Source organism: Astyanax mexicanus, unplaced genomic scaffold (genome assembly GCF_023375975.1).
Source record: "Astyanax mexicanus isolate ESR-SI-001 unplaced genomic scaffold, AstMex3_surface scaffold_31, whole genome shotgun sequence".
Classification (NCBI taxonomy): Eukaryota; Metazoa; Chordata; class Actinopteri; order Characiformes; family Acestrorhamphidae; genus Astyanax; species Astyanax mexicanus.
The window spans coordinates 1,837,209-1,862,996 of NW_026040041.1; the positions used below are offsets into that span (position 1 = coordinate 1,837,209).

General features: G+C 33.0%; 1 protein-coding gene across 1 annotated transcript in view; it reads right to left on the reverse strand.

The window, feature by feature from the left end:
* LOC111189681 (uncharacterized) overlaps positions 1-25,788 on the reverse strand; it is a 131,141-nt gene that overhangs the window by 20,816 nt on the left and 84,537 nt on the right. The gene's annotated exons all lie outside the window — the stretch shown is intronic.

Here is a 25,788-nt window from a genome sequence, read left to right on the forward strand (position 1 = left end):
TTTTATCTCATATTAGATTCACCATTGTTGTGTTTGGTGGAGTGGATGGCTTCTCAAGAAAGGTGATTTTTATGAATAATTGTTTCTTGAATTACAGCACCTTTTTAAATCTTGCACTTTTTATTTCTTTCTCTCTTTTTGGTTGTTAAAGCATATTTTGCTCTGTCTTAAGTTTATTGTATAATGTTTTTAATTACTTTATTAAAATTGTGTTGTTTGTTATACTGTTAAGAAGCCTGGACATATTTTTATATGACCTAGATAATGTACCTGGGAGCTGCCACGAACAACCTGTCATCAACTGCACTGACCTTCTTCCAGGAATCAGTGGACAGATTTGGTTTCCCTCTTAGGTATGTTATAATAGTCTATAAATTGTGCACATAATGACTTAGGTTAATTATATTGAGTTAAGCTTTTTCATTTTGTTTCAGTAAATGTTGAGCATATTGTTATAATATTTTACATATTTCTTTAAAACACACTTTTAATTAAATCAGCTTAAATACTTTTTTCATTGTTTTAGCCAAACCCATGATGTTGCCATTGCTAGTGCTTTGTTTAGTAACTACAGGAATATGTACTTTTAAGTTAATAATTGTGCCAATCACAAATTGTAATATTCTGCAACCTTATAGAGTAAGGGGCGATCAGGGAGTTGAGAATGTCCAGATAGCACGCCTCATGTTCACAGTCCGTGGAACTGGGAGGAGCAGTTTCATTTCTGGAAAAAGTGTCCACAACCAGCGGTGCGTTTAATCAAAATAATACTTTTTTTAATCGTGGTGGTTCATAATAGGAGATGAGTCTCGTTAATACTCAGGTGATGAGCTGTGTAGGGCTTTATACGCTAACAGCAGAATTTTATAGTCTGGAAGCAGTTCAATGCTGATTTTTTAGTTTTAGTAATTTTTCTAGTTTTAGTACATGTTCTAGTTTTAGTAAATGTTCTAGTTTTAGTAAATCTCTAGTTTTAGTAAATGTTTTAGTTTTAGTAAAATTTCTAGTCTTAGTTATTTTTTTTTAGTTTTAGTAAATGTTCTAGTTTTAGTAAATCTCTAGTTTTAGTAAATTTTCTAGTCTTAGTTAAATTTTTTAGTTTTAGTTAATGTTTTAGTTTCAGTAAATTTTCTAGTTTTAGTAAATGTTCTAGTTTTATTAAATGTTTTAGTTTTAGTAAATTTTCTAGTTTTAGTAAATGTTCTAGTTTTAGTAAATCTCTAGTTTTAGTAAATTTTAGTAAATTTTCTAGTTTTAGTAAATGTTCTAGTTTTAGTAAATGTTCTAGTTTTAGTAAATCTCTAGTTTTAGTAAATTTTAGTAAATTTTCTAGTTTTAGTAAATGTTTTAGTTTTAGTAAATGTCTAGTTTTAGTAAATGTTTTAGTTTTAGTAAATTTTCTAGTTTCAGTAAATGTTTTAGTTTTAGTAAATGTTTTAGTAAATTTTCTAGTTTTAGTAAATGTTTTAGTTTTAGTAAATGTCTAGTTTTAGTAAATGTTTTAGTTTTAGTAAATGCTCTAGTTTTAGTAAATGTTCTAGTTTTAGTAAATGTTTTAGTTTTAGTAAATGTTTTAGTTTTAGTAAATGTCTAGTTTTAGTAAATAATTTAGTTTTAGTAAATGTTTTAGTTTTAGTAAATTTTCTAGTTTTAGTAAATGTTTTAGTTTTAGTAAATTTTCTAGTTTTAGTAAATGTTTTAGTTTTAGTAAATTTTCTAGTTTTAGTAAATGTTTTAGTTTTGGTAAATGTTTTAATTTTAGTAAATGTCTAGTTTTAGTAAGGACCCTGGCTGAGGCAGTTTGAGCCAACATACAGCGACAGGTGTCGCCTACCCCAACAAACACAAAAACCCTTCATTCAGACTGTGTTCCAGATAAACAGATTTAACCGTTACAGTGTTTAAACTATATCCTGTATACAGGCGTTTCCTCTGTTTCCTGTAATTCAGGCAGATTTTATCTGTTTCTGCAGGGGCTTCACTACGGGAGGGTCTGGCAGATATATAAAGTACTAAAAGACCCGAATAAAAGAGAAAGTGTTCTTTAATCTCCACACTTACAGTGGCTTGCAAAAGTATTCATACCCCTTGAACTTTTTATCACAAAATGCCCAAAAAAAGGGGAAGACAAACAACATGTGGAAAAGTTCAAATTAAAGGGAAATAAAAATGTTTTATTATATTATGTAGATTCTAAATCCACTTTATCTGATAACAAGTCATAAGAACAGGGAAAGTGTAGCTTCTATACTAATAATAAAAAAGTCCGGATAATGACAGTAACATGTTTTATATTTACTTTTTTATACAAAAAAAATTTAAATGATCTATGTTAAATTACATTATTTGACAAAATAATCTAAATTAATGTCATGATTTACATTCAGTTCTTATATAACTCTTTAGAAATGGTTTATTTCTAAATAATGATTAATTTCACTATTGATTAATCTGGTAATTTCTCAATGAAGTGATTGGTTGATTAATCAACTCAGAAAATAGTTGATTTTTTTGTGATTCTGGTTTTATATTAGTGTTAAACCTTAATTCTTCTGGGAATGATCAATAAAGATACACTATATTGACTGTATTGCCAAAAATATTCAATCAATCACTTCTATGGCTACCGGTGTATAAAAGCAGCAGTTAGTCCTGCAGACTGCTTCTACAGACATTAGAGTTAATGTTATGCTTAAAGTAGTCAGTAAAGTGATGCATGCAAACATGAGATAAAATAAAATAAACAGGATTTAAAATAAAACCATGTAAAATACAGTTTATTACTAAATGTAAACTTGCTGGGTTCTTATTCATTTTCAGTTTGAGATCAGAACATCATTGTTTTCGCTTTAGGAGATAATTATTTTTGACTGTTTAAAACCTGATCTGCAGGTAATCTTTAATCAGAGAATAGAAAGTAAAAGTGTTTAGTTTTCAGTTCATCTTATAATCTTCATCAGTTACAGGACAAACTGGAACAGCCAGATCTGATCCAACCAATCCAACAAGACAAATAAACAATAATTCAATTCAATTCAGTTCAATTCAATTTTATTTATATAGCGAATCAAAAGTTTTCACAGAGCATCTTTACAGAGATAAACAGGTGCACACCTCTTATGAGAAGCAAATAGCACACACATACACACCTGAGCACATTTATCTACCTGAGGAAACAGAGTTCAGGTGTGCGTACACACATGCTTTTTTAAATCTGAATTTTAAATATTAGTCCCCTGAACAGTGTAGTGTTTTATAGCCAGCTATATAACACTAAATTATATAAACTACAAAATGACATAGAGTTCATAGAGTTCATAGAGTTCATAGAGTTCATCAGGTTTAACCTGCAGCTCAATTAGAGTCCTGCTCTAATTTATAACTCAAAAGTTTCTGAGTTTCGTTCTCTTTAAAATTCTATTCTCACCTCTACTGAGGAGATTAAAGTTAGGAGGGTAAAGACTAGCACATGCCTCCTCTGATACATGACCAGTTACACTACCAACTGTGCTCTCTCTCTGACTCCGGCTGCTGATGCAAAGCAGAAAACAGGATATTTAGGGTTTTTATAAGTAGAAGCTCTCAATTCTACTTCAATCATCCCCACTTCTACATTTAAACTGTCAACTCTAGACTGTCTGTGCTCTTTGCTATCTTACACCCCATCAGTCTATTTTCCCATCAGTGTACTTTTCCCGTCGTTATGATAGCAACGCACACTGACACGCCCTAAATTCATCTGGACGGTGCACGGCAGATGGCTCCCCTATGGGTCACTAAAATAGGGCCTGAGGTGGACACTTTAAAGGACCCGAAGGAGATTTATGTGGTGAAATTTCAGAAGAAAGTCATGATTATGACCACTTCTATCACTTTACTCTAAAGGAGGGGTAGGAAAAGATAATATATAAATAAACACGAGGCGGAGATCAGCAGATGAGGACAGTTTAAACCAGCAGCATCTGAAGAGAGAGAGACAAAAAAACAGAGAGAGAGAGAAAAAGAGAGAAATGTCATTAGCTATGAGGTAGAATTTTAGCATAAAATTGCAAAATACCAGCACAGGCTTTTTCACACCTGATATTAATGAATCCTGGATGATCTGATCATTAATATTCCCCAAAAGCTGAAATTCATCAATTTATATCTGATTTTATAAATGTCTGATTACTGATCAAATCATTTCCACTGGAGGCGGGACTGGAGGTAGGACTGGAGGCGGGGCCAGCTACACTAAGAGTCTACAGAGTCTACTACTAATTCAATATATTTCTAAAATACTTATTTCCAAATATACTTTTGTACATTTTTAGCAAAGTGTGTTAAATACAGCCGTTACAGTAGCTCACTTAAAGTGCAATATATCATGTAACTTTTTACAAAGAAAATAAATTACTAATACTAATATAAACAATTAAGTAAATTTGTAACACACTAAAAACTACAGTACAGTATATTTAAAAAATATATTTTTAGACCCAAAGAATTAAACTAGAAGTGTGCTACGTACAAAAGACAGGAAGAAGCATATATATTTGTGTCATGGTAGGGGTGTGGGAGGAGCCAAGTGCAGAGATATAACGAAAAGGGTTTTACTGTAATTGTGTGTGCATAAAAGAAAAAGGGGAAAATAAACAAGAGAGCGCACTTTCGGCGCAACAAAGCTAACTAAATAATGCCTCTGTTTGAAATAAAATAAAGACAGAAATAGAAACAGAAATCAAGAAAATTTAATTATTTCTTTTCTCCTCAGCCTTGCAGGCTTTCCCTTATCTTTTCTTTCTTGCCTGGCAAGCTTTCTTTTATTTTCTGTTCTCTTATTTTGCTTTCTTTTCTTCCTTTTCTTTTTCCCTTTTCAGCTTTGCAGGCTTTCTTTTTTTAATTCATTTATTTATTGCTTCTTTTCAGCTTTGCAAGCTCTCTTTTATTTCTTTTCTTTTCAGCCTTGCAGGCTTTCTTTTATTTTTTCTTTTCAGCCTTGCAGGCTGTCTTTTATTTCTTTTCTTTTCAGCCTTGCAGGCTTTCTTTTATTTTTTCTTTTCAGCCTTGCAGGCTTTCTTTTATTTTTTCTTTTCAGCCTTGCAGGCTTTCTTTTATTTCTTTTCTTTTCAGCCTTGCAGGCTTTCTTTTATTTTTTCTTTTCAGCCTTGCAGGCTTTCTTTTATTTCTTTTCTTTTCAGCCTTGCAGGCTTTCTTTTATTTTTTCTTTTCAGCCTTGCAGGCTTTCTTTTATTTTTTCTTTTCAGCCTTGCAGGCTGTCTTTTATTTTTTCTTTTCAGCCTTGCAGGCTTTCTTTTATTTTTTCTTTTCAGCCTTGCAAGCTCTCTTTTATTTTTTTCTTTTCAGCCTTGCAGGCCTTCTTTTATTTTTTCTTTTCAGCCTTGCAAGCTCTCTTTTATTTCTTTTCTTTTCAGCCTTGCAGGCTTTCTTTTATTTTTTCTTTTCAGCCTTGCAGGCTTTCTTTTATTTCTTTTCTTTTCAGCCTTGCAGGCTTTCTTTTATTTTTTCTTTTCAGCCTTGCAGGCTTTCTTTTATTTTTTCTTTTCAGCCTTGCAGGCTTTCTTTTATTTCTTTTCTTTTCAGCCTTGCAGGCTTTCTTTTATTTTTTCTTTTCAGCCTTGCAGGCTTTCTTTTATTTCTTTTCTTTTCAGCCTTGCAAGCTCTCTTTTATTTCTTTTCTTTTCAGCCTTGCAGGCTTTCTTTTATTTTTTCTTTTCAGCCTTGCAAGCTCTCTTTTATTTCTTTTCTTTTCAGCCTTGCAGGCCTTCTTTTATTTTTTCTTTTCAGCCTTGCAAGCTCTCTTTTATTTCTTTTCTTTTCAGCCTTGCAGGCTTTCTTTTATTTTTTCTTTTCAGCCTTGCAGGCTTTCTTTTATTTCTTTTCTTTTCAGCCTTGCAGGCTTTCTTTTATTTTTTCTTTTCAGCCTTGCAGGCTGTCTTTTATTTTTTCTTTTCAGCCTTGCAGGCTTTCTTTTATTTTTTCTTTTCAGCCTTGCAGGCTTTCTTTTATTTCTTTTCTTTTCAGCCTTGCAGGCTTTCTTTTATTTTTTCTTTTCAGCCTTGCAGGCTTTCTTTTATTTCTTTTCTTTTCAGCCTTGCAAGCTCTCTTTTATTTCTTTTCTTTTCAGCCTTGCAGGCTTTCTTTTATTTTTTCTTTTCAGCCTTGCAAGCTCTCTTTTATTTCTTTTCTTTTCAGCCTTGCAGGCCTTCTTTTATTTTTTCTTTTCAGCCTTGCAGGCTTTCTTTTATTTCTTTTCTTTTCAGCCTTGCAGGCTTTCTTTTATTTTTTCTTTTCAGCCTTGCAGGCTTTCTTTTATTTTTTCTTTTCAGCCTTGCAGGCTTTCTTTTATTTCTTTTCTTTTCAGCCTTGCAGGCTTTCTTTTATTTTTTCTTTTCAGCCTTGCAGGCTTTCTTTTATTTCTTTTCTTTTCAGCCTTGCAAGCTCTCTTTTATTTCTTTTCTTTTCAGCCTTGCAGGCTTTCTTTTATTTTTTCTTTTCAGCCTTGCAAGCTCTCTTTTATTTCTTTTCTTTTCAGCCTTGCAGGCCTTCTTTTATTTTTTCTTTTCAGCCTTGCAAGCTCTCTTTTATTTCTTTTCTTTTCAGCCTTGCAGGCTTTCTTTTATTTTTTCTTTTCAGCCTTGCAGGCTTTCTTTTATTTCTTTTCTTTTCAGCCTTGCAGGCTTTCTTTTATTTTTTCTTTTCAGCCTTGCAGGCTGTCTTTTATTTTTTCTTTTCAGCTTTGCTCCGTGGAGCTAACGTTTACCGGTCACAGGGCATGAAGTCTGCGACAGCAGTCTGCTGGAAGCTCGCCTTTTTAAAGACGGTACCACAGCTGAGGCTGATGACGCGTGATTGGCTTCAGGTGGCCTTAATGATCCCTGTTCTAATGAACTCTCAGCCGGGTCCCTTCTTACCACCTTGGTGGGTTTATGGCGGCCTCTGGTGGCCGCTGCGGGAACCGGCTGAGCCCTAACATATTTGTACTCTAATGTAAATATAGATCACATATATTTAATATCAATTCTTAGTACATACAATCCAATATACCTGGTGTATAACAGTAACAATGATACAGTTTTAATACTCATTATTAAATGTATTATAATTTTACTGTAAGCATATTTAAAATATAAGGTCACATACATGAATTAGTTTAAATGTTACTTAAGTGTATTTAAAATAGTCATATTTTAGTGCAGTTAAGAACACTTAGCACAATTTAACTATTAGACGTTTGTACTATGTTTATACTGTAATTAAAGTATATTAAGTACAAAAAAAGGTGTTTTAGCATTTTATCACTCTTTAAATATACGGATTAATAATAATAAGGCTACAAGAACACTTTAGTGCACTATAGTATAATAATGCTTATAGTATACTTTAATACACTTTTATTCACTAGGGGTATTGTGGTTATTATTACATATGTTTCCGTACACACCTGTTCACACTTGATACTGCACTTTATACTAATCAATCAGATCACCCACAAACCATCATTATATGGTACTACATGCAAAATAACAAATGTGACTTTTTTTTTACTTCATTTTTTTTTATTATATTTTATGTCTTTTTTTTTAAGACAGTTTTATTTCTATTGGTCTATTAATCATAAAAATCTGATATAATATAAAGAACTGGTAACTTTTTATTATGCAATGAATAAAACTAGTAAAACTGGAGGTGTTGACTCACCTGATACAGCATTTCTTTCCTCAACGTGTTCTTCAGCTGTTTCTTTAAGAGGAAAATAAAGAGAAAGGATAGTTTAGATTATATTCATTGTAAACACAGATATACTCTCATCATTTCCCTACAAAAGATTATACATTTATCTTCTACAGCTTTGAATTATGGGAAAACTGTTTCCAGTCTAGCTCACTCAATTCAACTCAGTTCAAAGCTGGAATGACAAGATACATGATAACTGGGATTAAAAACCAACCAGGGTTATTCCACCAAATATTGATTATTTCTGAACTCTTAAAACTTTATAAATATGAACTTGTTTTCTTTGCATTATTTGAGGTCTGAAAGCTCTGGATCTTTTTTGTTATTTTAGTCATTTCTCATTTTCTGTAAATAAATGCTCTAAATGAGAATATTTTTATTTGGAATTTGGGAGAAATGTTGTCTGTAGTTTATAGAATAAAACAGCAATGCTGCCATCTAGTGGTCACTGTTTAATCACAACACAAATTGAACCCCTTCTGACACCAATCTTCACATTTAAGCCAATAATTATGTATCAATACTTAAAAACAGTATTTCAAAAACAAAAAATATTGTGATACTTCTATATAATCAGATTTTATACACTCTTACCGTGTACTGAGAGCTCCACGCTCTGAATAAAGACTCTTTTAGACTGTAGGGATCTTTTCTGTTGTTTCTCCAGCAGGTAACTCTGATAAACTCCAGCATCTTCAGCTTTAACCTCCTTCAGAACCAGAGAACAGTTTCCTTTCTTCAGTTTATCTTCAGGAACATCAACCCGACCTTCATACCCCTCCCCCTCATAATGCTCCTCCCCCAGACGCTCAAACACCGTCTCAGAAAACATTCTCCACTCGATGTGGAGTCTCTGATTGGACGACGGGGTGCTGGAGACTGCTGTCCAATCACACGGCAGAACAACGGAGGATCCAGCGTTCACCATCATAAAGATCGGAGACTGAGCTGAAACAGAACCTGAGGTGGAAACATTGAAATTTAAAAACAAGTTTAGAAGGTTTTTTAACATAAACTCCTTCTTCATATATATGTTTAATGCACATTAAAAATTATATAATTCAGTTTAATTCAGCCAAATTTGTCCGAAATATGATTCCAGTATGTGACAGATGTCAAACAGAAACAGCAACACATGCTCACAAGTTTTGGTTTTGTCCAAAATTGTCTGTTTTTAAAATTCTGTCTTTGACTTTTTTTATGAGGGGTGTTTGAGCAGCCAATCCAAATCCAGCCTTCCCCTATAACAGCAATATTTGACCCCTAAATAGGTTAAATTAGTAAAATATGAAAGATCAAAGATAGTAGCTTTTTTTAGATGGCTTATTTTACTTAAGTGGAAAGAGAAAAATCCTCCTACTTTTACAAATTGGGTTAATGAAGTAATGCAGTTTTTAATTTTAGAAAAAATCAATACACTTTTGCAGGCTGTAGTGGTAGATTGGTTGATTTTATAATATTTGGCAACCTGTTTTAACCTATATAGATAAGTTGGATTAAGATAAGTGGATTAGTCAACTGATAATATCCCAGTTTGGAAACTATTTATAATATAAAATTTTATACTGTGTTTTACATCTGTGAATTTTGTTTATAGACTTTTTTCCTTTTGGATTTTCTTTGAACAAATAAATGTACTTAAATATTTGTGGTTATATTTATATATTATCTGTTTACTTAGTGAAGAGACTGGAGACCCTGTTGTTGGTTTTATTTTATTTTTATTTTTTTGTTGGATTGTTTGTTTTTTTCTCTATTCTACTTGTTTTCTCAAATGTTTGTGTATATTATATTACACAAAAAAGCTTTTTGGTACGCCCAAACCTGCTATTAGACAGCATGGTGCCATAGGTTCAATATGTTAATCTGCTCCAGAGGGTCCTATTCTATTGGCTGTAGTTCTCTAATACAGGGACTAGACTGTAAACTGTGGGGGTGTGTGCATTTGCACATCAGTATCAGCAAGTGTAACTAAACATCTGATTTTAGCTGACTCCACGCTCTTCAGCTTAAATAAGAAAAATGCTAGTAGTGGAGTAGTTTGGAAGGGGCACTGGGTGATGTATGGGTTTAGAGGTAGGGCAGGAGACGCTTTAGAGGCAGATATTACCACAGTAAAATTGTTTTTTAAAGGTTAGGAAATTATTATAAAATTTTAAGCAGTATGAATATGTTTCAATAATTGCATAAAATGAACACATTTCAGCACATTATTAACGAAAAAAATATATATGTTTTAGGGTTTAGTGTCTCTTTTAAAGTGACAGTCTGTAAGTTTGGTGTTTTGGGGGATTTGGAGCCCTCTCTGGTGAGAATGTGTAATTGCACAGAGCATGTGCAGTAGTTGTTTGAGTATAAAATTGTTGAATTAATATAGTCAATTAATTAAATTCTTGCAAAATTTAGAGAATGATTACATCCAACAAACCTACTAGACCACTGTTGTTAGAATAAAAAATCAATATTCTGTTGCTTCCCATCTCAGGAAATTAAAATAGCCGCTTTCAGCATTAAAACAGCTACTTTCAGTATTAAAATAGCCGCTTTCAGCATTGAAACAGCTACTTTCAGCATTAAAATAGCCGCTTTCAGCATTAACATAGCCGCTTTCAGCATTAAAACAGCTACTTTCAGTATTAAAATATCCGCTTTCAGCATTGAAACAGCTACTTTCAGCATTAAAATAGCCGCTTTCAGCATTAACATAGCTACTTTCAGTATTAAAATAGCCGCTTTCAGCATTGAAACAGCTACTTTCAGCATTAAAATAGCCGCTTTCAGCATTAACATAGCTACTTTCAGTATTAAAATAGCCGCTTTCAGCATTGAAACAGCTACTTTCAGCATTAAAATAGCCGCTTTCAGCATTAACATAGCTACTTTCAGTATTAAAATAGCCGCTTTCAGCATTGAAACAGCTACTTTCAGCATTAAAATAGCCGCTTTCAGCATTAACATAGCTACTTTCAGTATTAAAATAGCCGCTTTCAGCATTAAAACAGCTACTTTCAGTATTAAAATAGCCACTTTCAGCATTAAAACAGCTACTTTCAGTATTAAAATATCCACTTTCAGCATTGAAACAGCTGCTTTTAGCATTAAAACAGCTGATTTCAGAATTCAGTAGAAGTGTTGTGTTGTGTACTCACCTATACAGAGGATAAGCAACAGAACAGCTGTAGTGTACAGAAGTAAGGCCATAGTGTTTATACTCTTCTTTTCACGATGTGTTTTTCTAAAATAAATAAGAGAAATAACACATTATAGCAGATCATATCAGCAGATCACATGTTATATGTTCTTATTTAATCAATCATGTTACACCGTCTCCAGACTGCAATTCCCAGAATGCACCACACACACTGACATTACACTTATTCCCGATCACATGACACAGCACATGACACTTCCAGAAAGTAGATCAGCTGAGTACTATCCCTATAAATGGGTCACAATTGCATTTGTCAGGGCTGGAACACATTATCCTATTGCCAGGGTTTATCTCTCATTTTTGACCCTGTTTGTCCAACAACCTCAATTTTTTCCTACCCTTTGATAAAGTATAAATAAATGTATAAAATAAAGTATATTTTTATTTGCATCCAGCAGTTTTTGTTCAACTGCGTAGGCTCAGCTCCAGGTTCACCGGAAACCCAGGTAGCGTACATTCCACCCACATGACACCAATGACCCCAACAATGGAAAATTTATACAATGAGATTTTCTGGATTTTATTTTATAATATAATAATATAATATATATATAATATTTTTATTTTTTTTTATTTTTTTTTTTTTATTTATTTTTTTTTTTATAGGGCGGCACAGTGGCGCAGTGGGTAGCACTTCCGCCTCACAGCAAGATGGCCTGGGTTCGATTCCCGGCTGGGGCGTCCTGGGTCTTTCTGTGTGGAGTTTGCACGTTCTCCCCGTGTCTGCGTGGGTTTCCTCCGGGTTCTCCGGTTTCCTCCCACAGTCCAAAGACGGCACGTTCAGGCTAATTGGAACTTGATTGAAATTGCCCCTTAGGTGTGAGTGTGTGAGTGAATGTGTCTGTGTGTCTGTCTGTGTCTGTCTGCCTTGCGATGGATTGGCGGCCTGTCCAGGGTGTATCCTGCCTTCCGCCCGATGCCTGCTGGGATAGGCTCCAGCCCCCCCCGCGACCCTTCACGGATTAAGCGGTTGACAATGAGATGAGATGAGATGAGATATTTTTTTATATAAAAATCTCTCACTGTTAGAATAAACCTACCGTTAGAATTATAGACGGTTCATGTCTGTCATTGGACAAACGTAGAAAAAAATCAGTAAGGGATCAAATCATTATTTCATTTACTGTATACAGCATTATTCATCACAATTTCTGAAACAATAAAAAACATTATATCATGATAATAATGGTATTCTGTATTAAAAGCAGTCTATGAAGCTTTCAGAGCTTCAAATTTTCTGTATAAATGTTGTTTATGTTTGCGGTTTATATGCATAAAATATAAGCACTAAATATTCTGCAGTCCAATATTGTGGTACATGTTTCGTTACATTACATTATTTTTATGTTATTATTTATTTAATTTTATTTTATTTTATAAAAAAACAGGCAAACAAAAAACAAAAATAATAAAAATAGAACAAAATAGAACAATAAAGTTGTACAAATTTGCTTTTGTTTCTAATGAATGAATAAAACTTACATAAAATATAAAATATTAAAAAGTATTTTGTTGCAGTAGTAGATTCTCAACAGTAATAATATATTTTTCAGTGTTGTTTATATCACTGGAATACTGTGATATTATTTTAGAGCCATTTCAGCTCTTCACCCCTGTTCAAAATTATGTTAGCATGTTATTAATTATACTATATATAACTATATGGAATTTTCATAAACAGGTTTATGAGTCACAAAAACCCCTTTGCTATAAATCAACACAGAATGGAACAGTGTAAATATATCTGACCTCACTGTGTTTCTGTGAAGTGATGTGTGGGGGTTTACCTGAAACTTGCCTATCGCTATGTTCCACCCACGTGACACCAATGACAGAAGTTGTAATACTTTAGGCCAGGGCTGGACGATACGGCCAAAATATAATAAAAATTCCTATATCTGATATATATATATATATACACACATATATAAGATATAGGAATTTGTAGTATATTTTGGCCGTATCGTCCAGCCCTGGCCTAAAGTATTACAACTTCTTTAAAAACAACTTCAAAAATCAAATAAAATGGTTTTCACAATTTATATTTTGTTCAAATTTAAATCTCTGCTATCACTCTTACACAAATGTACCTCTTAAAGAAATATAGAAATCAACTCTTTTATTACTTTTATAAATGTAAAGTACAATAAAATTCCTAAATTCTAATTTTTTCCTGTCTAAAAGTTAAGTTGTTTTAAAAACTGCATAAAGAAGGGATATAATATCCAAGCTGTTCTTTATGTCCCTGCAGTTTCATCCAACATCATCCAACATTATAACATTTTATAACATTTCTTTCTTCCCCTGATGTTATTTTAGTGTAACTGGTCATCACAGTAATTTAGCAGACTGATTAATATAGTATTCAGACAGTCACATAGGGAATATAGAAATTTTATTGAAATAAAACTAAATTAATTATTTTACTGGAACTGAAAAATAGATATGTTACCAACAAAAATATATATAGTTATGCGTCAAATCTGAAATCTGAATATGGCTGAATAAATATTTTATGTTAACTTTCAAAAGAAACATTTAGGGAAAAAAAATGTGTTTATTAATTGCAAATGCACATGGTCATCCCAAAAGTTATTTAATAAAAATATTTGAATTTGCCTAAAAAAAAACTTTGCTCTGTGCTTTATTATCATTATAAACATGATTAATTACAAATGTTTTAAGTTTTCATTCAAATTTGCAAAAATAATGATGCATTCACTTAATAAAATTATGATACATTGCTCAAACTCTACACAAAAGTAGATAGGAGTAGTACAAAGTATCAGTATCGGTATTGGCAATAATGTCCCTGTATTATTTACTTGGTATTGGATCAATAGCTGTATCGCTACCTGCAGTATCGCACAGCCCTATAATGTACATCATTATATCGTAAATCACTTTAGATAAAAGCAGCTGCTAAATGTAATGTAATGTACAGATTGTCGGACTTGATGCCCCCGACCCCATGTTTAACAGTGCTGTTAATAAAAAAGCTCCTCCTACAGTATGATAGTAGTATAGGTGCAGTGTTGAGGTTCTTACCTGTGGAGAGAGGTAGCTGTAGATTATGTGTAGATTATGTGTATAGTATATTTCACTCTGGTTTAGAGAGCAGCTCAGCTGAAATGAAACTGCAGCAGCAGAGTTTCATTTATACACTCTCACACACTCTCAACAGGAAATCCCTCACCACGGGAGAACTGAGTCACCAGCTGCACCTCCCCCTACAGTAGGAGTACACAAAAATTACATTATGTATACGTATATATTATAACCATAATAATCATAATAAACCACATATAATGTAGTCCAGATGTTTGTGGACAAGGCAATTCTTCCAACAGAAGCAGGATAAACTGTTTTAATATACTTTTAATTACAGAAAAATCAATGAATTAAAATGTGACAAAAGTATAGAGAGTGAATGTTCATCTCAGTTTGACTTTTATTGGAGTTTTAAACAGACACATAAGTGTGGCACACACTTCACACACACACACACACTACACACACACACACACATTAAGAGGGAGATTGCTGCCTATATTATTTCCAAATCTTTTAGCCAAGTTCAACACTTTATCTAAATGTTGGTACGAAATTTACAATTTCTACAAAACCTGTACGATTAAGGCATGTATACATGTCAGGTATACATTTTTAGGTGTGAAAATGTAAGCAGTGTAAAATGTTAACGGTGTAGCAGTGTACTTTTACACTAAAAGTTCACTAAATGTCCTAAACTCGACGACATCTGATTTTAGAGAAGCTGATTGTGATCATGTCTTGTAATACTGTGAAGGCTACATTTCAAGCTCACCCTCAGGGCAGTCGCTCGACTCCCACGGTATCTTCAAAGCAGTGGCGATTGCTCTAAGACTGCAAGGGAAGCTCAGCTTCCCCTAAAATGTGATTAAAAATAGGTGATTAAATATATACTGTTGTGTGTATGTGTCACTGATTAAATATGCGCTACACCGCGCTGAACTTAGTTCAGAATCAGCTTCTTATCACTGGTAACGCCGCGGCTTTCCTCTCACTCATTCCCGCAGCTTCACAGCGCTGCTTTAAACAGTGCACAGACTTCAATAGCGGAGCAAAGCGCGCGGCCAAACCAGACGAGTCATTGGATAAACGCTGGGCTTTGTCCCGCCCATCGGACGCTCAGCGTCTCTGGGGGTCTATGGAGCAGTGGGCTGGCCTCGGCCGGCCCGGACGCTCAGCTTCTGCGTGATGATTGGATGATCTGTCTGAGGCGGAGTCCCCTTTTGATTGACAGCGAAATGAGCGAATCAGCGATCTTTTAGTGTAAAACACGGACACACTTCACACTAGCCTCGCGCCAGTGCAAGCTGCACATAATGTCAGACAGTTTTAATGTTGTGGACGGATTTTGGAGAAGCCATTTGATAGTCTTCCTTACGAAGAAAAACTTAGAGTTAAACAGCAGCAGGGCAGATCAACTGCTCAGATTAATTTGGTGTAAAAGGTGGGAAAAGTAACAGGTATTTTCAGCTGTTCTGGTATGATAAAGTGAGCTGGCTGACTGGAAGTGCTGTAACAAATAAAATGTACTGATGGCCATTCCTCTTGATGAAACTATCTCAGGACATAAATGAACAGGGGCCAGTAGTAAGTATTGTGTTATCATTAAAATAATTTAAATAATTTAAATTAATAAAGGGATTATTTAAGGAAATTAAAACTGTCCAAAAAGGAAATAAATTTACCCACCTCCCTGTCTCTCGAGGTGTCTGAATCTGAATGATTGACTCTAAAAACTTTGTTTTACGAAACTTCAATCAAAATTACGAATTATAAAGAAAATCTTGTTGAAATATGAAATCATATTTGCCTTTTTTATTTTTCTCCTCCCTCAGAAGGGCAATATCAGCCAAGGACGGCAAAAGGGTAGTTGAATAATGAAACATACCAGTCCTGCTTAAAATTTTATACACATTTGCTAATCTAATGTCTAGCTTTAGATAGGCTAATGTTAGTATTTCAGTGTAATTGGTTATCACAGTAATTTAGCAGACTGATTAATAGACTATTCAGACAGTCACATAACATACCATATTCAGCCAATTAAAATAAAACTAAATTAATTATGAAAAATAGATATGCTACCTACAAAAAGACACAGCCATGCCTCAAACCTAAAATATTAATATGGCTTAATAAATATTTTATGTAAACTGTAAAAAGTTAACTAAAAAAACTAGTTAACAACAAAACTAGTTAACAACTAAAAAATAATATATTGTTAATTGCAAATGCAGATTACCACCACCAGTTTTCTTAATAAAAAAAGAGTAACTCAATAAAACTATTTGAATTTGCCTGAAAACTTTGCCCTGTGTTTTATCATCGTCATAAATATGATAAATGAAAGGAAAAATTACAAAATAAATAAATAATCATGAAAAGTCACGTTTTTATTCAAATGTGCATATTAATGCTGCATTCACTTAATAGTTTTAATTGTTAATTTCAGTTTTTGCCCGGCTTTAAAAGAGCACCTGTTGGAAAGATGTACAGTTCTAATACTGTATATTCAAATATATATTTTTATTTTATTTAGTTAAGTTATTTATTTATTTTCTTAGCAATTTTAAATGTTAGCTGAGGGTGGAGTCAGCTGAAGAACAGTCAGAGAGGCCGTCTAGGAATCATCTTATTTGCAGGAATCTTTCCGGAAACCTGGGAAACCCTACCCTCATTGTATGTGGACCAGAAGAAATTCCCAGAATGAATTTCCACACGGCTGTTCCTTTATTCTGTTATGATAATGATCTTTTATCACAATATCCTTCCTGTTAGCTCGTTAACCTAAATGTTCATTGTTTATACATCCAAACAGGAACAGGTGGGTCAGTAAATCAGTGTGAACACTAGGAATTATATTTACAATCATATAAACTCAGGCTATTATTCTCTAGTGGAAAATTAATGCTAATGTGCTCCTCTATAGGTGAGCCGTAAACCAATGTGCAACCTGCAGCTTGATTTAGGGCGTTTTAGTGCTGGGAGATTTTCAATATGAGCTCAATGAGGGAAGAGCGGGGGAAAGAGAAAGTTAGTGATATTAACATAATATGTCTTTGGGGAAAACGGGGAAATTTTCTAACATTTCCAAAAAAAACGTAGGGGTTTAATTTCTGGATAGTATCACTTTCATTTCTAAAGACTTTTTTCTAAAGAAATTTCCCTTTCAAATCATTTAATCAGCCGTCCAATCACATTTCACTTTCACTTTTATCGGCAGTGCAGGTGATGTCCAGCAGGTGGCAGTAGAAACACTCATCAGAATGAACCCAGGTAAGAAATAATCACAACTAATTCAGATTTTACATTAACAATTACAACTACATTTATTTTAAGCTAAATGCAAAAATAAAACATTTAATTAAAAAAATATTATTTCATTTTTAAAATAAAGTACAGTGTACAAGAAACACGTTTTCTTTCATTTTTCCAATTTTAGCTGTTTTTTCATCTCTCACAATTCAGAAAAATAAAAAAAACTATATATTTTTTTCTTAATTTTCAGATTTTTTTTTTTGCATTTCGCAAGTTGGATCATACCATCAGATTTGTGTTACAACATACAAAAATGTAAAAAAAAAAAAAAAAAAAAAAAAAAATCGGGAGAAGGTTTAACTTGGCTGAAACAAACAAAAAAAAAATTAAAAAAAAAATTTCTTCTTCACTATACATACATATACTTATAATGAGAAACAAAAAGTTTAAATAATTTTTACATTTTATTTTACATAGTACAATGTAATTCAATAGAAATACAATTTTACATTTTCCTTTTTAAAAAAAAAAAATCCACTCCCGAATGATTCATAATAACGAACACACTGCGCATTTAAAATTAAATGTGCAAATAAGAGATGGAGAATTAAGTATAACAATGAGTCATATACATAATAAAAGCCCTTACTGTATAATTACATCCACAAAAGGGCATTATTCTTATTTTAAATCACAAAAAAATACGTGTGATTTCACAGATTCATACAAAACACAAAATACACTGTGCATTAACTTTTTGTAATACAATAATTATTATTGCAATTATTATCACACAAGATCAGGGTTGAATCCAAAAGCAGTTTATTGTACAAAAATACAAATTTATAGTCACAGAACTTTAATAGCAGATAAAAATAAAACGCTACAAATGTCAGAAATCAAATGTCTGATTAGTCTGATTAGAAGGTGAGGTCAGGTGCGCTACTGCTCATTTTGGGGCGAGTGCGACCTCCTGTGGTGAGGAGGCGCATTACCAGGGTGATTGATGAGATTTAATCTGATAATACAGATTTAAAAAGAAGAATAATGTGATTCAATCTAATAATATAATTTCATAAATGTAAGTAATTCAATCTGATACAGATTTTAATAAATGTAAGTGGTTCAATTTGAAATATACAGATTTTAATACATAGAAATGCATTTATTCCCTTCAGTTCTGAGTGTTGTATATCAACCTGAATTCAAGTTCTCAAACACTGTCAGAAATAAAATCACTGTAGAGGTAGAGTTTTCTGTACCAACAAACAAACTCAAATGTAGCAGCAACTCTACAACATGATGTTTCAGCTCCCAGTTCCTCTCAGCGGAGGTAAAGTATGATAGACAGAAGGCAGAGGATGGAGATCCGTAGATCAGGAAACTTCATTCCAGCATCATCTGAGGAGAGAAATAATATAAAAACAGAACTATTGGTAGTTTTACATTATAATATATTATACAATTTTGTATTCCCAGTTATGCTGTAATACTATTATAACATTGTAATAAAGCATCTATATTTACTCACTGTGTGCAGGCGATGTTCCCTTGAAGAGTTCTTCACGAGTTTCTTTTGGGGGGAAAAATAAAAGATCTTAGGATTGTCTTGAGTTCAGAGCATGATCTCAGTTTACAAAGATAGTAACAGTGATTGATTTTTGGGCTGGATTTAGCAGCTGAAAGAATGTAGTCTATATGAATTTTATTTTGTTTTTAATTCACATTATAGGCACTGCAGGTATCCGTACAGACAACATATGGTTAAAAAGAGCCTGTCCATTCTGTTTGTTGAAACTACGTCTTAGTTTATAGGGAAATATATAGTGAGACAGGTGGCAAATAAGTTAAACCCTTCAAACTTTAAACATAAGTATGATATATTAACAAATTGCAAAGCAAAGTTCTATATAAATCTAACTCCATTTAATCATTTAAGCATGTGAAACTCATCGTTCTTACTACTTCAATTACTTTTTAATACTTGAGGGAACCAAACATGATTCTGGTTGTTTGATGGGTTTAATAATAACAATAACAATAATAATAATAATTGTAGTATTAAAAAAGAAACACCATATGAACTTTAACTATGACTGTTACTCAGATTAACGTTAGCAATTCTGTGTTGATGTGATTTTACGATCTTTACATTTTTTGCTTTACAATCATGAACATGTTCCTGATTCATTACTTTCCACTAAAATCCTGATTTACTGTATATGAACAGTTTCCAGCTCATCCAGATCTACCCTACATATTTATAGACATGCTGTGAGAAGAATACTGACTTTATACTGACCGTCTACTGAGAGCTCCACTCTCTGGATCAATTCCCGTTTAGTCTGGATAGATCTTTTCACCAGCAGGTAACTCTCATAAACTCCAGCATCTTCAGCTTTAACCTCCTTCAGAACCAGAGAACAGTTTCCTTTCTTCAGTTTATCTTCAGGAACATCAACCCGACCTTCATACCCCTCCCCCTCATAATGCTCCTCCCCCAGACGCTCAAACACCGTCCCAGAAAACGTTCTCCACTCGATGTGGGGACTATCACTGGGCATTATCTCGCTATAATCACATGGAAGAACAGCCGAGGAACCCACTCTGGCAGTAATGAGTATACGAGAAGGAGAATCTGAGATAAAGAATGTAAAGATAAGTACATAAATTTAACCTCTGTGTGTAAAATCTCCTATATAACTCCAACAGTTGATCATTTACTCACCCGCACTGCGGGCGAGCCATAAAACTGCTGCAGAATACAGAAGTGTTCTCATGGTGATTTCCCTGTGATTTCGTGGTGATTTTCTAAAATAAAGATGTTACAGATTATAGATGTTATAGAGGAAGGCAATACATCAATCAACAATAACATCAGCATCACTGAGAGAAAATTCTCTCAAATTTTATTTAATTTGAGAGAATAAAATAAAAATATTCTCATTTAGAGCATTTATTTACAGAAAATGAGAAATGGCTGAAATAACAAAAAAAAGATGCAGAGCTTTCAGACCTCAAATAATGCAAAGAAAACAAGTTCATATTCATAAAGTTTTAAGAGTTCAGAAATAATCAATATTTGGTGGAATAACCCTGGTTTTCAATCACAGTTTATTTTTCATGCATCTTGGCATCATGTTCTCCTCCACCAGTCTTACACACTGCTTTTGGATAAATTTATGCTGCTTTACTCCTGGTGCAAAAATTAATTTAAGCAGTTCAGTTTGGTGGTTTGATGGCTTGTGATCATCCATCTTCCTCTTGATTAAATTCCAGAGTTTTTAATTTGGTAAAATCAAAGAAACTCATCATTTTTAAATGCTCTCTTATTTTTTTCCAGAGCTGCATATATATAACATATATGACTGAGTGTAGCAAGAAAAGCAGATGTCAGGAGAAAGACTTCTGGAAACATTCCTTTCACACAGTATGTTCACAGTCCCTAAGCTAAAACGGGACTGGGAAAGTTAAATCTCTATCTCTAATCTCAAGCATAAAAATACACATTTTTATAGCCTTGATCTTTGAAGAATGAAGAACTGATTTTTTTTTATGTATTTTTTATTGTATGTATTATTAACTACATTTCTTTTATCACCTCTATTCTGTGAGTCGGTATTAAAGCAAAAAAACTTAACGCAAGTGATAAAAGCTGCCAGTTTTTGTACTGGTAAAATATCAATATTAAATATGAACTAGTAATAATATCAGATTCTGATTAATCACATGACCGACGACACGTATCCTTCCTGTAATCTTCATGTTATCATCGAGTAACATGGAATCTCACTGTAATTCTGACTAATAATCATTTCCAATCTGATTATAGTACAAATGATAAATTAACATATCTCTAATTTAGTTCAGATTAATGCTAATGTGCATTTTAAATATGTGCAAATTGTAATATAACTTTTTAAACACTTTTTCTGCAGTTTTGACTGGTAGTTATAATACATTATAACACTTTCGACTAGCAATATTAATTATATAATTGTAATTATATATAAACCTACAAGAGAAGTTTTTTTTTACCAGTCAGTGATATAGTTTGTGTATAAACTAATATTTTTCCTTTTTTTTCAACTACATCTCATTGTCATTTTTCAGCTACAATCCCAACATGTTATACTCACATTAAACTAATCAAACAAAACAAAAACAAACAAACAAATAAAAATTAAATCATTCTAACTGCTAGGGTAATCACATGGGATACGCTATGACTGCTATCTGGTGGTTGTGGTTACATCTATATTTTCTATACATCTATACATCTAGCTTTATTAGCATTGCCGGTGTTAGCTTTATTAGCATTGTTGGTGTTAGCTTTATTAGCATTGCCGGTGTTAGCTTTATTAGCATTGTCGGTGTTAGCTTTATTAGCATTGCTGGTGTTAGCTTTATTAGCATTGCTGGTGTTAGCTTTATTAGCATTGCTGGTGTTAGCTTTATTAGCATTGCTGGTGTTAGCTTTATTAGCAGCATTGCCAGTGTTAGCTTTATTAGCATTGCCGGTGTTAGCTTTATTAGCATTGCCGGTGTTAGCTTTATTAGCATTGCTGGTGTTAGCTTTATTAGCATTGCTGGTGTTAGCTTTATTAGCATTGCTGGTGTTAGCTTTATTAGCATTGCTGAAGTTAGCTTTATTATCATTGCCGGTGTTAGCCTTATTAGCATTGTCCGTGTTAGCTTTATTAGCATTGCTGGTGTTAGCTTTATTAGCATTGTCGGTGTTAGCCTTATTAGCATTGCCGGTGTTAGCCTTATTAGCATTGCCGGTGTTAGCTGTATTAGCATTGCCGGTGTTAGCTTTATTAGCATTGCCGGTGTTAGCTTTATTAGCATTGCCGGTGTTAGCTTTATTAGCAGCATTGCCAGTGTTAGCTTTATTAGCATTGCCGGTGTTAGCTTTATTAGCATTGCCGGTGTTAGCTTTATTAGCATTGCTGGTGTTAGCTTTATTAGCATTGCTGGTGTTAGCTTTATTAGCATTGCCGGTGTTAGCTTTATTAGCATTGCTGGTGTTAGCTTTATTAGCATTGCTGGTGTTAGCTTTATTAGCATTGCTGGTGTTAGCTTTATTAGCATTGCTGGTGTTAGCTTTATTAGCATTGCCGGTGTTAGCTTTATTAGCATTGTCGGTGTTAGCTTTATTAGCATTGCTGGTGTTAGCTTTATTAGCATTGCTGGTGTTAGCTTTATTAGCATTGCTGGTGTTAGCTTTATTAGCAGCATTGCCGGTGTTAGCTTTATTAGCATTGCCGGTGTTAGCTTTATTAGCATTGCCGGTGTTAGCTTTATTAGCATTGCTGGTGTTAGCTTTATTAGCATTGCTGGTGTTAGCTTTATTAGCATTGCTGGTGTTAGCTTTATTAGCATTGCTGAAGTTAGCTTTATTATCATTGCCGGTGTTAGCCTTATTAGCATTGTCCGTGTTAGCTTTATTAGCATTGCTGGTGTTAGCTTTATTAGCATTGTCGGTGTTAGCCTTATTAGCATTGCCGGTGTTAGCCTTATTAGCATTGCCGGTGTTAGCTGTATTAGCATTGCCGGTGTTAGCTTTATTAGCATTGCCGGTGTTAGCTTTATTAGCATTGCCGGTGTTAGCTTTATTAGCAGCATTGCCAGTGTTAGCTTTATTAGCATTGCCGGTGTTAGCTTTATTAGCATTGCCGGTGTTAGCTTTATTAGCATTGCTGGTGTTAGCTTTATTAGCATTGCTGGTGTTAGCTTTATTAGCATTGCTGGTGTTAGCTTTATTAGCATTGCTGAAGTTAGCTTTATTATCATTGCCGGTGTTAGCCTTATTAGCATTGTCCGTGTTAGCTTTATTAGCATTGCTGGTGTTAGCTTTATTAGCATTGTCGGTGTTAGCCTTATTAGCATTGCCGGTGTTAGCCTTATTAGCATTGCCGGTGTTAGCTGTATTAGCATTGCCGGTGTTAGCTTTATTAGCATTGCCGGTGTTAGCTTTATTAGCATTGCCGGTGTTAGCCTTATTAGCATTGCCGGTGTTAGCCTTATTAGCATTGTTGGTGTTAGCTTTATTAGCATTGCTGGTGTTAGCTTTATTAGCATTGCCGGTGTTAGCTTTATTAGCATTGTCGGTGTTAGCTTTATTAGCATTGCTGGTGTTAGCTTTATTAGCATTGCTGGTGTTAGCCTTATTAGCATTGCCGGTGTTAGCCTTATTAGCATTGTTGGTGTTAGCTTTATTAGCATTGCCGGTGTTAGCCTTATTAGCATTGCTGGTGTTAGCTTTATTAGCATTGCTGGTGTTAGCCTTATTAGCATTGCCGGTGTTAGCCTTATTAGCATTGCTGGTGTTAGCTTTATTAGCATTGCCAGTGTTAGCTGTATTAGCAGCATTGCCGGTGTTAGCCTTATTAGCATTGCCGGTGTTAGCTTTATTAGCATTGCCGGTGTTTATGAAGGCCAAAAACAGCTTTGTCATGCAGGAAGGGAAAGTTAAAAATGCTTTAAGTGAAAAAAAACAGCTTTAACGTGGCTTAAATGTATTAAATCAGTGACTCAGGAACACCAAACTGCTTTAAAGATGCACATGATACAAAAGGAAAGTAATAAATTTTATAGTAAATCTTTCTTTTTCCCATTGACACACCATGTACACGTGGGTTCACGTACTAAAACAATGACTCTGATTCTGTAAAGCACGTGCTAACATGCAGATTTCTGACAGTAGTTTAGATGAGATGTTGTGGTTCTTACCTTCAGTAATCAGCAGTGATAATCCATGATTTTACTGCATATAAATACAGAACTATCACTTCCATACACTCGAGGAGCTGGAGAATAAAAACACTGCAGCCTGAGGAGCTGAGGATTCAGGAACTCAGATCTGGAATGGGCCGGATTTGTGGAGCAGAAACTGAAAGTTTAACGTACACTGCTGTTTCCTGTAGTTGAAATATATCTGTTTCCTGTACAAGTTTTCTTTATTAGTCATCAGTTATTCAACATCCCATATAGATGATCTATTTGTAAAATAAAGAGTAAGCTATTTAAACTGTGGGAGCTGTTTTTCTTAACATCGTTCAGTGTTAAACAATCTTTAGTTCTCAGTTAAAGTTAAGTTTAACTGTAGATATGCTGATCGAAAACAAAACAAACAAACAGTTTACCCCTAGTGAATAAAAGTGTATTAAAGTATACTATAAGCATTATTATTATATAGTGCACTAAAATGTTCTAGTAGCCACATTATTAATAATCCGTATATTTAAAGAGTGATAAAATAAAACAACTTTTATTGCTCTTATACTTTAATTACAGTATAATAATAGTAGAAAAGTCTAATAGTTAAATTGTGCTAAGTGTACTTAACTGTATTAAAATGAAACTTTTTTACATATACTTTAAATAAATAACATTTAAATATTTAAACTAGTTCATGTATGTAACCCCATATATTAAATATGCTCACAGTAAAATTATAATATATTTAATAATAATGAGTAATACAACTATCACTATTTGTTATACACCAGGTATATTACAGTATACGTATTAAGAATGGTTAATGTTACAAATTGACTATTTTTTTTTAATTAGTAGTAGTAATTTTAATTTACTTTCTAAAGGTCACATGATACATTGTACTTTAAGTGAACTAATGTAACAGCTGTTTTTAACACACTTTGCTAAAAATGTACAAAAGTATATTTGGAAATAAGTATTTTAGATGTATATTAAATTACATTAAACTAAAAGTGTACTTTATATTAGTCTATTTTTTTAAATACACTATATTGTACTTTTTATGAAGTCAAAGTTTCAAAGTTTACTTTCAAACATTTGATGAAAGCATAATATTAAAGTACTTTTAATATATTTTAAGTACATAAATCTGTTACAATATTTACAGCATACTTAGATATTTCTCAATATGTTTTAAGTACAATTAAGTATATATATATACAATTTACAGCAAATTTGTAACACGCTAAAAATTGTTTTATACTAGAAAAGTGCTTCTTACAAAAGACAGGAACAAGAAGTATATTTGTACTCTAATCACATATAAATCACATATATTTAACTTCAATTCTTAGTACATGTACTCTAATATACCTGCTGTATAATAATAAATAGTGATACAGTTGTAATACTCATTATTAAGTGTATTATAATTTTAACGGTGTGTATGAAATGTGGGGGTGTAATGTGTGATAAACAGTGTGGAGGTTTAAAATTTAACATTTACAGAAGACGAGTAAATTCCACTACAACCTGATCATCATTACTGGATGGAATAATAGCAAGTTTAACAATGGGAATAAGATTTTATACATCATTTACAAAAAAAATATTTTATCTTTTTTACTTACTATACTTTTATCTTATTTTTTTTATTATAGTTCTTCTCTTAGTTCTTTTTTTTTCGTTTTATTTATTTCCTTATTTTACTTTTTTATTTTTGTAATAGTTTTGTACTATTGCTTTTTAACTTATTTTGATTTTCTTTTATTATTATTATTATTATTATTTTTAGTTCATTAATTTAT